At 35.1% G+C, this 14609-nt stretch overlaps 1 pseudogene; it reads left to right on the top strand.

Moving 5' to 3' along the window:
- The first annotated feature begins 4648 nt into the window (after positions 1–4648).
- Positions 4649–5902, top strand: LOC138903789 (uncharacterized; annotated as a pseudogene).
- Positions 5903–14609: the final 8707 nt, after the last annotated feature.

Genomic DNA, 14609 nt, shown 5'->3' with positions numbered 1-14609 from the left:
TCTAGCAGCGGCTGAGTTTGGAGAACATGCAAGCCTAGCTGCCAGAGCTGTTAGAGTACTTTCAAGGCAATATTGTGTTAATGATAGTGGATGAAAGGTTGGAACATGGGAAAGCATTTCCTGGAGATCGTAATGGTAATTTTTCTGTTGGCAAGAAGAATTGGAACATGAAATTTAAGGATTCTACCTTTACTGCCTAAGCAGCGGCTAGTTGTGCAGAACATGCAAGCCTAGCTGCCAAAGCTGTTGTGGAACTTTCAAGGCAATATTGTGTTGATGATGGTGGTTCATGCCACTTAGGTTTCAAGGATGAAAGGTTGAAACATGGGCAATCATTTCTTGGAGATGGTAATGGTAATTTTTCTGTTGGAATGCAGAATTGGAACATTAAATTTAAGGATGCTACCTCTGCTGCTCAAGCAGCGGCTGAGTTTACAGAATATGTAAGCCTAGCTGCCAGAGCTGTTGTAGAACTTTCAAGACAATATTTTGTTGATGATGGTGGTTCATGACACTTAGGTTTTAAGGATGAAAGGTTGGAACATGGGCAATCATTTCCTGGAAATGGTAATGGTAATTTTTCTATTGGCAGGCAGAATTGGAATATGAAATTTAAGGATGCTACCTCTGCTGCCCAAGTAGCGACTGTGTTTATAGAACATACAAGACTTGCTGCCAGAGCTGTTGTAGAACTTTCAAGGCAATATTGTGTTGATGATGGTGGTTCATGCCACTTAGTTTTCAAGGATGAAAGGTTGGAACATGGGCAATCATTTCCTTAAGATGGTAATGGTAATTTTTCTGTTGGCAGGCAAATTTGGAACAACAAATTCAAGGATGCTACCTCTGCTAACAGATGAGATAAATAAATTTAAACAAATATTACAACCAGAAGAAATTCCTAGAATTGAAGAAATAGATAACAATATAGATGACCAAAAGTCAGAATCAAGTGAAATAAGTGAAACATATACAGAACTTTTAGAAAATATAGAAAAAATAAAAAATGCAGAAATAAATACAGGAGATGTAAATATGGATGAAAAACCTATTACATCGAGTGTAAAAAATCCAAAAGGATTATACCCAAATTATTATACAGCTAATTATGAACAACATGATAGAAATAATACACTATGGGATAGTAGACTAAACAGAAAATGGACACCAAAACCAATATCAGAACAATACAATTTCTTAGATTTAGATTGTGTAGCAGATATAAATAAAACAATCCAACTATGGATAGGATATGTATCTAAACAATTAGTAGATAATAAAATAGGAATGGCAGAAACACCAGGATATATAGAAAGAACACTCATAGGAACAGTAAAATTATGGTTACACAATTTAACAAAGGAGAGTATAGATACCTTAAGAAGTAATAAAAAATTTAATGGTGAAATAGCAACAACAAATATAGAAATATTATACAAATATGAAATAGCCATAAGAAACGAATTTAGTAGTATGACTACAGAAATTGAAGAACAAAATAAGGAAAAACAAACAAATAGAAATCTAATAACAAAATTAGCAATATGTAATATGTGCTATATAGACGAATATACTTGTGCATTTAGAGAATATTATTATAAAGGAACATATAATACAGAAGAAGGCAAAGAAATAAGGAAATTATATTTCACAAAATTACCAGAACCTTTTAATTCTAAAATAATAAAAGATTGGAATGAAGCAGGATTAACAGATACTTTAGGAGCTAGGATAAAATTTCTACAACAATGGTTTGCACAATTATGTGAAAAATATAAAGAAGAAACAAAAATAGAAAAAATATTAATAAAAAACTTAAGATGTTGTAAAAATAAAACAGCACCACAATTTGGATGTACAGATACATATAATAAAAAATGGAAAACAAAGAAATATAATAAATATAGAACAAAATATAAAAGTAAAAAACCAAGAAAAAGATATTATGTAAAAAATTACCAGACTAAAAGATCATTTAGACCAAAAAAGAAACTAACAGAATGTACTTGTTATAACTGTGAAAAATTAGGACATATAGCTAAAGACTGTAAAGCACCTAGAAACCTAAAGAAAAAGCAAATAACAGAAATCATAATTGATGATGAAGAATATATGCAGATAGAATATATAGATTATGAACTAGATAGTGAAGATAGTATATATGAAATATCAGATACAGAAGATGAAATAGATAATGAAATAACTAAAGAGGATGATGAAATCCAATGACTGAAAAAGAAATAGAAGTAATAACACGTGAAGAATATAAAGATGAAGAATCCTCAGAACAAAAAATTATATTTGATAATAATATATTTGAACAAATAAAAGGAAAAGAATTAGACCTCAGTGTCGAAAAAATATTTGAAGTACCTACAATAAAAAATTGGTTCAAAAGACAAAAAGAAGAATACTACGTAGTTAGCCAAAAAGAACATATAATTGACTGTAAATATACAAAAGGAAAAGCCAAAATACCAATAATAAACAAGAAGAAAACTATATTACAAGAGAATTAGTAACAGAAGCTGAAATAATAACTACTGAACAATTATGCCCTGAATTACCTAAAGAATTAATAATAAATGAAGAAATAACAGAAAAAGAAATAATTATTGGAGGAATACCTTTAATAATACAATTTAAAATATGTCAAGAAAATGAAAACGAAAATATTACACTAGGAATAAAATGGTTAGAAAAAGTAAAACCATACAGTCTAGGAGATAAGCAATTAACCATAACATACAAAGATAAGAAAATAATAATAAAAAGAACAGAAGAATGAAAATATATATACTCGCAAAAATCATAGTAGAAGGATATTATAATAGATACTATACACCAATGATAGATACAGGAGCAGAAGCTAATATATGTAAATATAATTGTTTACCAACGGATAAATGGGAAAAATTAAAAACACCTATGGTAGTAACAGGATTTAATAATGAAGGAAGTATGATTAACTACAAAGCCAAGAATGTAAAAATACAAATATGGGATAAAATATTAATTATAGAAGAAATATATAACTTTGAATTCACTACGAAAGATATGCTACTAGGAATGCCATTTCTAGAGAAACTATACCCACATATAATAACAAAAACACACTGGTGGTTTACCACACCATGTAAAAATAAAGTAGGAGCAAAAAGAGTAAATAATAAACAACGAAAAACTACAGAATGGATAAGAGGAAATGAAAAAATCACACAAAAATTAGAAAATATAAGTAAAAATACAACTACTCAATTAGAAATTATTATATTTACAATAGACAAAGTAAAAATAATCCAGAATGAATTAGAAAAATTATATAATGATAACCCTCTAAAAGGATGGAATAAACATAAGACAAAAATAAAAATAGAACTAATAGAAGAAAATAGTATAATAACACAAAAACCCTTAAAATATAACTTTGATGACTTAACAGAATTTAAAATGCATATAAAAGAATTATTAGATAACAAGTATATACAAGAAAGTAATAGTAAACATACAAGTCCAGCATTTATAGTAAATAAACATAGTGAACAAAAAAGAGGAAAAAGTAGAATGGTTATAGATTACCGAAATTTAAATGCAAAAACTAAAACATATAATTACCCAATACCTAACAAGATATTAAAAATAAGACAAATCCAAGGATATAATTACTTTAGTAAATTCGACTGTAAATCAGGATTTTACCATCTAAAACTAGAAGATGAATCTAAAAAACTAACAGCATTTACAGTACCACAAGGATTTTATGAATGGAATGTTTTACCATTTGGATATAAAAATGCACCAGGAAGGTACCAACATTTTATGGATAATTATTTTAACCAACTAGAAAATTGTATAGTATATATAGATGATATATTACTATATTCGAGAACACAAGATGAACATATAAAATTATTAGAAAAATTCATACATATTATAGAAAACTCTGGTATAAGCTTAAGTAAAACCAAAGCAGAAATTATGAAGAATCAGATAGAATTTTTAGGAATACAAATAGATAAAAATGGAATAAAAATGCAAACACATATAGTACAAAAAATAATCAATCTTGATGAAAACATAGATACAAAAAAGAAATTACAATCATTCTTAGGATTAGTAAACCAAGTAAGAGAATATATACCTAAATTAGCAGAAAATCTAAAACCTCTACAGAAAAAACTAAAAAAGGATGTAGAATATGGGTTCGATGAAAAAGATAAAGAACAAATAAGGAAGATTAAAATATTGTGTAAGAAACTACCAAAATTATACTTCCCAGATGAAAATAAGAAATTTACTTACATTGTAGAAACAGATTCGAGTAATCATAGTTATGGAGGAGTTCTTAAATATAAATATGATAAAGAAAAAATAGAACATCATTGCAGGTATTATTCAGGATCTTATACAGAACCACAAGAAAAATGGAAAATAAATAGAAAAGAATTATTTGCATTATATAAATGTTTATTAGCATTTGAACCATATATAGTTTACAACAGATTTATTGTAAGAACAGATAATACCCAAGTAAAATGGAGGATAACCAGAAAAGTACAAGATTCAGTTACAACAAAAGAAATACGCAGACTGGTATTAAATATATTAAATTTTACATTTATAATTGAAATAATCACTATTAACAAGAATGTTGTTGCAGATTACTTGTCAAGACAAAGCTACCCAAACTGACCCAGATAATACAATGGAAAATCTACTCTTAGCCATGAATACACTTTGTAAGAAAGTGGAAAGTATGGATGAAGAGATACAGATAATAAAGAAAACAGCTAGTAGTCAGCAGCATGACTCAAAAAATGCGGAGATAAGATGATCGGAAGTCTCTAAAATTCCAGAGCTAGAAGGTGACGTTGAGAAACACCTAAAAACTCATAACAGTTTGTTAAATACAGTTGCAGGAAGCAGCACAGCTAGCAGCTCATCTGCAAAGAAGAAGGAAGAAATTAAACCTAGATACACAAATATAAATATGAACAATTTATTTTCAAAACCATTCGTACAAAAAAATATCCAAAATACCCAGAACGAAATATTCCTACCACCACAAACAAATACCTACAAAGAAAGTTTGAACCAAACCAAAAAGACATACAACCATATAACCCATACATATATAGACAACATACACAAAATACAAAACTTTTTAAACAAAAACCCAAGATCCCAAACTACCCAGAATCCAAATGAAGATTATATTACCCATTACCTAACATGATACAATAAATTAATACCACTACCAAATACAAATGCAAAACTAATAGCCACTTGCTATAATTATGGACTACTAGATACAGTATATATACAGACATGACAAGAGATAGCTACCATACTGGAGTTATACATAGCATTTATGCAATACAGAAGGATAACTAAAGGGACATTGTTCTATATAAGATTTTATTCAGCTACAACAGAGATATTATATGAAGAGATAAAGCCTATCATACAAGTTATCAAGATCGGACTTACAAGAGAAATGCTCGTACCAGAAAAAATAGAAGAACAAGAAGAGATAGAAAAAATAAATATTCCAGACTTTTATGCAAATAAAAGGATAATTGGAATATCCACTATACTAAATGAGCTAGCAAACAACTACCTAAATCAGAATGCTATTTGGAGTTATTATTCAAGAGAGCAAACAATGATATATTCAAATTGCAGAGAAATAAGAGAAGCAGATATGAAAGAATTAAGACAATGGGTCTTAAGTCTTTTGAAGCCAGAACAACCTACAACTACAAGAGCTATAAGGACGAATTTCATCTCTCCAGAACTATTAACAAGATACTGCAAGATAATCAGTCACAAATACCCAGACCACATATGCTCAAAATGCAAAGGAGAAGATAACATTGTTCCAGACGTACAACTGGAATAATCGAGAAAAAGACGACAAACTAGACGACAAAAACAATGGCAGACAAGATAAAGTAAAAGATTTATTAGATTCTTTTCTTTTCTTTATGTTATTTTGTTTTTTGTAAAAGTCGTAAAGTAAATAGTTCTTTACTTTATAAAAGTAAGAGTCAGTCTCATGAACAGTAAAGGTCGTTCATGAATAGTAAAAGTCACTTTTGTAATCTTTAAATAGCCCTTTGTTTATGAATAAAAAAACAGTCTGCATATTAGCATCCAAGGGCTTCTCTCTTCCCTCTCTCTACTCTCTAAAATACAAAAATACAGAAAATACAGGAAAGCTATGGATCAACAAGCTATAGATCAACAAGAAAATATGAAAACTATAAATCAACAAGAAGACATCAAGAACCTACAAAAACAGGTATGTCATATTATAATCATGAGTAGCTAAATTATTATATTCCTGATAATCTCTTACATGTAAATTATAATTATCCATCATATAATAGTACTGTTATAAAAATCATCTTGAGAAAGTTTGCCATGAAAATATGCTAAGAGTAGGTAAGCCCAGACTATGCATCCTAAGGTTGAAACCGGTAGGCAGAAGGCCGTTTAGGGGAGTAAATAAAGTTGAAGCGCTGTTAGGGTAACTGATTGAAGCAGAAAATCATGGTAGTGACCAGAAAAGATGATTAAAATAACTTATTATAATATGATGAATAAGGATAATAGACATAGAGATTAAAAGGAATATGTTTAGCAAATCATATGATAAAATGAGCACATACTTAATAGATGATGATCTTAGTTATAAGATACTTATACTATATATACTAAAAAATATTGATAATGATGTAAGAAGAATAATCTATGAAAAACTAATTAATTTTGAAATAACAGAAATAATGAATCAAAATTGGACAGAATTAATTATACCAGAAACAGACTTATATGAATTAGATCTATATTTTGATAACACATAATGGATAATATATACCTACAATATTGTCAACAAACTACCGACAGTATAAAATTATTAACAAATCTAATAAAAACTAATATTGAAGAATATCAAAGAACCCAAGATATAGAATATATAGAGTATATATTAGAAAGCTTAAAAGAAATAATCAGACTAATTCCACTACAAAAAGAATATTATGAAAAAGCTTTTACATTTGACTAAATTATAAATGGAATTAAATAAGAATAGAAAGGACCGTAAAAATGGTATCAGAGCTATAGATGGTATTGTTAATTTTTCTGTTGGCACGCAGTATTGGAACATGAAATTTAAGGATGCTACCTATGCTGCTCAAGCAGCGGCTGAGTTTGGAGAACATGCAAGCCTAGCTGCCAGGGCTATTGGAGTACTTTCAAGGCAATATTGTGTTGATGATGGTGGTTCATGCCACTTCGGTTTCAAGGATGAAAGGTTGGAACATGGGAAAGCATTTCCTGGAGATGGTAATGGTAATTTTTCTGTTGGCAAGCATAATTGGAACATGAAATTTAAGGATGCTACCTCTGCTGCTCAAGCAGCGGCTGAGTTTGCAGAACATGCAAGCCTAGCTTCCAGGGCTGTTGTAGAACTTTCAAGGCAATATTGTGTTGATGATGGTAGTTCATGCCACTTAGGTTTCAAGGATAAAAGGTTGGAACATGGGCAATCATTTCCTTGAGATGGTAATAAAATTTAAGGATGCTACCTATGCTGCTTAAGCAGCGGCTGAGTTTGCAGAACATGCAAGCTTAGCTGCCAGAGCTATTGTCGAACTTTCAAGGCAATATTTTGTTGACGATGGTGGTTCATGCCACTTAGGTTTCAAGGATGAAAGGTTGGAACATGGGAAATCATTTCCTTGAGATGGTATTGTTAATTTTTCTGTTGGCAAGCAAAATTGAAACAAGAAATTTAAGGATGCAACCTCTGCTGCTCAAGCAGCGGCTGAGTTTGCAAAACATCCAAGCCTTGCTGCCAGAGCTGTTGTAGAACTTTCAAGGCAATATTGTATTGATGATGGTGGTTCATGCCACTTAGGTTTCAAGGATGAAAGGTTGGAACATGGGCAATCATTTCCTGGAGATGGTGATGGTAATTTTTCTATTGGCAGGCAGAATTGGAACATGAAATTTAAGGATGCTACCTATGTTGCTCAAGTAGCGACTGAGTTTGCAGAACATGCGAGGCTAGCTACCAGAGCTATTGTAGAACTTTCAAGGAAATATTATGTTGATGATGGTGGTTCATGCCACTTAGTTTTCAAGGATGAAAGGTTGGAACATGGGCAATCATTTCCTTGAGATGGTAATGGTAATTTTTCTGTTGGCATGCAGTATTGGAACATGAAATTGAAGGATGCTACCTCTGCTACTCAAGCAGCGGCTGAGTTTGGAGAACATGCAAGCCTAGCTGCTAGAGCTGTTAGAGTACTTTCAAGGCAATACTGTGTTGATGATGGTGGTTCATGCCACTTATGTTTCAACGATGAAAGGTTGGAACATGGGCAATCATTTCCTGGAGATGGTAAATTTTCTATTGGCAGGCAGAATTGGAACATGAAATTTAAGGATGCTACCTCTGCTGCTCAAGCAGTGGCTGAGTTTGCAAAACATCCAAGCCTAGCTGCCAGAGCTGTTGTAGAACTTTCAAGGCAATATTTTGTTGATGATGGTGGTTCATGCCACTTAGGTTTAAAAGATAAAAGGTTGGAACATGGTCAATCATTTCCTTGAGATGGTAATGGTAATTTTTCTGTTGGCACGCAGAATTGGAACATAAAATTTAAGGATGCAACCTCTGCTTCGCAAGCAGCGGCTGAGTTTGCAAAACATCCAAGCCTAGGTGCCAGAGCTGTTGAAAAACTTTCAAGGCAATATTTTGTTAATGATGGTGGTTCATGCCACTTAGCTTTCAAGGATAAAAGGTTGGAACATGGGCAATCATTTCCTTGAGATGGTAATGGTAATTTTTCTGTTGGCAGGCAGAATTGGAACATGAAATTCAAGGATGCTACCTGTGCTGCTCAAGCAGCGGCTGAGTTTGCAGAACATCCAAGCCTAGCTGCCAGATTTGTTGTAGAACTTTCAAGGCAATATTGTGTTGATGATGGTGGTTCATGCCACTTAGGTTTCAAGGATGAAAGGTTGGAACATGAGCAATCATTTCCTTGAGATGGTAATAGTAATTTTTCTGTTGACAGGCAGAATTGGAACATGAAATTCAAGGATGCTACCTGTGCTGCTCTAGTAGCGACTGAGTTTGCAGAATATCCAAGCCTAGCTGCCAGAGCTGTTGTAGAACTTTCAAGGTAATATTTTGTTGTTAATGGTGGTTCATGCCACTTAAGTTTCAAGGATGGAACGTGGGCAATCATATCCTAGAGATGGTAATAGTAATTTTTCTATTGGCAGGTAGAGTCAGAACATGAAATTTAAGGATGCTACCTCTGCTACTCAAGAAGCGGCTAAGTTTGCAGAACATGCAAGCGTAGCTGCCAGAGCCATTGTAGAACTTTCAAGGCAATATTGTGTTGATGATGGTGGTTCAAGCCAATAAAGTTTCAAGGATAAAAGGTTGGAACATGGGCAATCATTTCCTGGAGATGATAAATTTTCTATTGGCAAGCAGAATTAGAACATGAAATTTAAGGATGCTACCTCTGCTGCTCAAGCAGCGGCTGAGTTTGCAAAACATCCAAGCCTAGCTGCCAGAGATGTTGTAGAACTTTCAAGGCAATATTGGGTAGATGATAGTGGTTCATGCCACTTAGGTTTCAACGATGAAAGGTTGAAACATGGGCAATCATTTCCTGGAGATGGTAATGGTAATTTTACTATTGGCAGGCAGAATTGGAACATGAAATTTAAGGATGCTACCTCTGCTGCTCAATTAGCGACTGAGTTTGCAGAACATGCTAGCCTAGCTACCAGAGCTGTTATAGAACTTTCAAGGCAATATTGTGTTGTTGATGGTGGTTCATGCCACTTAATTTTCAAGGATGAAAGGTTGGAACATGGGCAATCATTTCCTTGAGATGGTAATGGTAATTCTTCTGTTGGCAGGCAGTATTGAAACATGAAATTTAAGGATGCTACCTCTGCTGCACAAGCAGTGGCTGAGTTTGGAGAACGTGCAAGCCTAGCTGCCAGAGCTGTTTGAGAACTTTCAAGGCAATATTGGGTTGATGATAGTGGTTCATGCCACTTAGGTTTCAAAGATGAACGTTTGGAACATGGGCAATCATTTCCTGGAGATGGTAATGGTAATTTTACTATTGGCAGGAAGAATTGGAACATGAAATTTAAGGATGCTACCTCTGTTGCTCAAGTAGCGACCGAGTTTGCAGAACATGCGAGCCTAGCTACCAGAGCTATTGTAGAACTTTCAAGGAAATATTGTGTTGATGATGGTGGTTCATGCCACTTAGGTTTCAAGGATGAAAGGTTGGAACATGGGCAATCATTTCCTGGAGATGGTAATGGTAATTTTTCTGTTGGCAGGTAGAATTAGAACATGAAATTTAACGATGCTACCTCTGCCGCTCAAGCAGCGGCTGAGTTTGCAGAACATGCAAGCCTAGCTACCAGGTCTATTGTAGAACTTTTAAGGCAATATTGTGTTGATAATGGTGGTTCATACCACTTAGCTTTCAAGAATAAAAGGTTGGAACATGGGCACTCATTTCCTGGAGATGGTAATTTTTAATTGGCAGGCATAATTGGAACATGAAATTTAAGGATGCTACCTCTACTGCTCAAGCAACGGCTGAGTTTGCAGAGCATCCAAGCTTAGCTGCCAGAGCTGTGGTAGAACTTTCAAGGCAATATTGTGTTGATGATGGTGGTTCATGCCACTAAGGTTTCAAGGATGAACGGTTGGAAGATGGGCAATCATTTCCTGGAGATGGTAATGGTAATTTTTCTGTTGGCAGGCAGAATTGGAACTTTAAATTTAACGATGTTACCTCTGCTGCTCAAGCAACGGCTGAGTTTGCAGAACATGTAAGCCTAGCTGCCAGAGCTGTTGTAGAACTTTCAAGGCAATATTGTGTTGATGATGGTGGTTCATGCCACTTAGGTTTCAAGGATGAAAGGATGGAACATAAGCAATCATTTCCTTGAGATGGTAATGGTAATTTTTCTGTTGGCAGGCAGAATTGGAACATAAAATTTAAGGATGCTTCCTCTGCTGCTCAAATAGCGACTGATTTTGTAGAACATCCAAGCCTAGCTTCCAGAGCTGTTGTAGAACTTTCAAGGTAATATTTTGTTGATGATGGTGGTTCATGCCACTTAGGTTTCAAGGATGGAACATGGGCAATCATTTCCTAGAGATGGTAAGGGTAATTTTTCTGTTGGCAGGTAGAGTTAGAACATGAAATTTAAGGATGCTACCTCTGCTACTCAAGCAACGGCTAAGTTTGCAGAACATGCAAGCGTAGCTCCCAGAGCTATTGTATAACTTTCAAGGTAATATTGTGTTGATGATGGTGGTTCAAGCCACTTAGGTTTCAAGGATAAAAGGTTGGAACATGGGCAATCATTTCCTGAAGATGATAAATTTTATATTGGCAGGCAGAATTGGAACATGAAATTTAAGGATGCTACCTCTGCTCCTCAAGCAGCGGCTGAGTTTGCAAAACATCCAAGTCTAGCTGCCAGAGCTGTTGTAGAACTTTCAAGGCAATATTGTGTTGATGATTGTGGTTCATGCCACTTAGGTTTCAACGATGAAAGGTTGGAACATGGGCGATCATTTCCTGGAGATGGTAATGGTAATTTTTCTATTGGCAGGCAGAATTGGAACATGAAATTTAAGGATGCTACCTCTGCTGCTCAAGTAGCGACTGAGTTTGCAGAACATGCAAGCCTAGCTACCAGAGCTGTTATAGAACTTTCAAGGAAATATTGTGTTGTTGATGGTGGTTCATGCCACTTAATTTTCAAGGATGAAAGGTTGGAACATGGGCAATCATTTCCTTGACATGGTAATGGTATTTTTTCTGTTGGCAGGCATAATTGGAATATGAAATATAAGGATGCTACCTCTGCCGCTCAAGCAGCGACAGAGTTTGTAGAACATGCAAGCCTAGCTGCCAGAGCTGTTGTAGAACTTTTAAGGCAATATTGTGTTGATGATGGTGGTTTATGCCACTTAGTTTTCAAGGATGCAAGGCTGGAACATGGGAAATAATATCCTTGAGATGGTAATGTTAATTTTTCTGGTGGCAGGCAGTATTGGAACATGAAATTTAAGGATGCTACATATGCTGCTGAAGTAGCGGCTGAGTTTGGAGAACATGCAAGCCTAGCTGCCACAGCTGTTGGAGAACTTTTAATGCAATATTGTGCTGATGATGGTGGTTTATGCCAATTAGGTTTTAAGGATGAAAGGTTGGAACATGGGCAAGCATTTCTTGGAGATGGTAATGGTAATATTTCTGTTGGCAAGCAGAATTGGAACATGAAATTTAAGGATGATACCTCTGCTGCTCAAGCAGCGGCTAATTTTGCAGAACATGCAAGCCTAGCTGCCAGAGATGTTGTGGAACTTTCAAGGCAATATTGTGTTAATGATAGTGGTTCACGCCACTTAGGTTTCAAGGATGAAAGGTTGGAACATGGGCAATTATTTCCTGGAGATGGTAATGGTAATTTTACTATTGGCAGGCAGAATTGGAACATGAAATTTAAGGATGCTACCTCTGCTGCTCAAGTAGCGACTGAGTTTGCAGAACATGCAAGCCTAGCTGCCAGAGCTGTTGTAGAACTTTCAAGGCAATATTGTGTTGATGATGGTGGTTTATGCCAATTAGGTTTTTATGATGAAAGGTTGGAACATGGGCACTCATTTCCTGGAGATGGTAATGGTAATTTTTCTGTTGGCAAGCAGAATTGGAACATAAAATTTAAGGATGCTACCTCTACTGCTCAAGCAATGGCTAATTTTGAAGAACATGCAAGCCTAGCTGCCAGAGCTATTGTGGAGCTTTCAAGGCAATATTGTGTTTATGATGGTGGTTCATGCCACTTAGGTTTCAAGGATGAAAGGTTGGAACATGGGCAATCATTTCCTGGAGATGGTAATCGTAATTTTTCTATTGGTAGGCAGAATTGGAACATGAAATTTAAGGATGGTACCTCTGCTGGTCAAGTAGCGACTGAGTTTGCAGAACATGCAAGCCTAGCTGCCAGAGCTGTTGTAGAACTTTCAAGGTAATATTGTGTTGATGATGGTGGTTCATGTCACTTAGGTTTCAAGGAAAAAAGGTTGGAGCATGAACAATCATTTCCTGGAGATGGTAAATTTTCTATTGGCAGGTAGAATTGGAACATGAAATTTAAGGATGCTACCTTTGTTGCTCAAGCAGCGGCTGAGTTTGCAAAATATCAAAGCCTAGCTGCCAGAGCTGTTGTATAACTTTCAAGGCAATATTGTGTTGATGATGGTGGTTCATGCCACTTAGGGTTCAATGATGAAAGGTATTAACATGGGCAATCATTTTCTGGACATGGTAAAGGTAATTTTTCTATTGGCAGGCAGAATTGGAACATGAAATTTAAGGACGCTACCTCTGCTGCTCAAGCAGCGACTGAGTTTGCAGAACATGCAAGCCTAGCTGCCAGAGCTGTTGTAGAACTTTTAAGGCAATATTATGTTGATGATGGTGGTTCATGCCACTTAGTTTTCAAGGATGCAAGGTTGGAACATGGGCAATAATTTCCTTGAGATGGTAATGTTAATTTTTCGGTTGGCAGGCAGTATTGGAACATGAAATTTAAGGATGCTACCTCTGCTATTCAAGCAGTGGCTGAGTTTGGAGAACATGCAAGCCTAGCTGTTGGAGAACTTTCAAGGCAATATTGTGTTGATGATGGTGTTTCATGCCAATTAGGTTTTAAGCATGAAAGGTTGGAACATGGGCAAGCATTTCCTGGAGATGGTAATGGTAATTTTTCTGTTGGCAGGCAGAATTGGAACATGAAATTTAAGGATGCTACCTCTACTGCTCAAGCAGTGGCTAATTTTGAAGAACATGCAAGCCTAGCTGCCAGAGCTATTGTGGAACTTTCAAGGCAATATTGTGTTTATGATGGTGGTTCATGCCACTTAGGTTTCAAGGATGAAAGGTTGGAACATGGGCAATCATTTCCTGGAGATGGTAATCGTAATTTTTCTATTGGTAGGTAGAATTGGAACATGAAATTTAAGGATGGTACCTCTGCTGGTCAAGTAGCGACTGAGTTTGCAGAACATGCAAGCCTAGCTGCCAGAGTTGTTGTAGAACTTTCAAGGCAATATTGTGTTGATGATGGTGGTTCATGCCACTTAGGTTTCAAGGATGAAAGGTTGGTACATGGGCAATCATTTCCTGGAGATGGTAATGGTAATTTTTCTGTTGGCAGGCAGAATTGGAACATGAAATTTAAGGATGCTACCTCTGCTACTCAAGTAGCGAGTGAGTTTGCAGAACATGCAAGCCTAACTGCCAGAACTGTTGTAGAACTTTCATGGCAATATTGTGTTGATGATGGTGGTTCTTGCCCCTTAGGTTTCAAGGATGAAAGATTGGAATATGGGCAATCATTTCCTGGATAGGGTAATGGTAAGTTTTCTATTGGCATGCAGAATTGGAACATGAAATTTAAGGATGCTACCTCTACTTCTCAAGCAACGGCTCAGTTTGCAGAACATCCAAGCCTAGATGCCAGAGCTGTTG

This window comes from Nicotiana tomentosiformis, unplaced genomic scaffold (genome assembly GCF_000390325.3).
Source record: "Nicotiana tomentosiformis unplaced genomic scaffold, ASM39032v3 Un00002, whole genome shotgun sequence".
In the NCBI taxonomy this organism is placed as follows: domain Eukaryota; kingdom Viridiplantae; phylum Streptophyta; class Magnoliopsida; order Solanales; family Solanaceae; genus Nicotiana; species Nicotiana tomentosiformis.
Note: the sequence above shows the minus strand (reverse complement) of the source record. Positions and strands in the feature narration are given on the sequence as shown.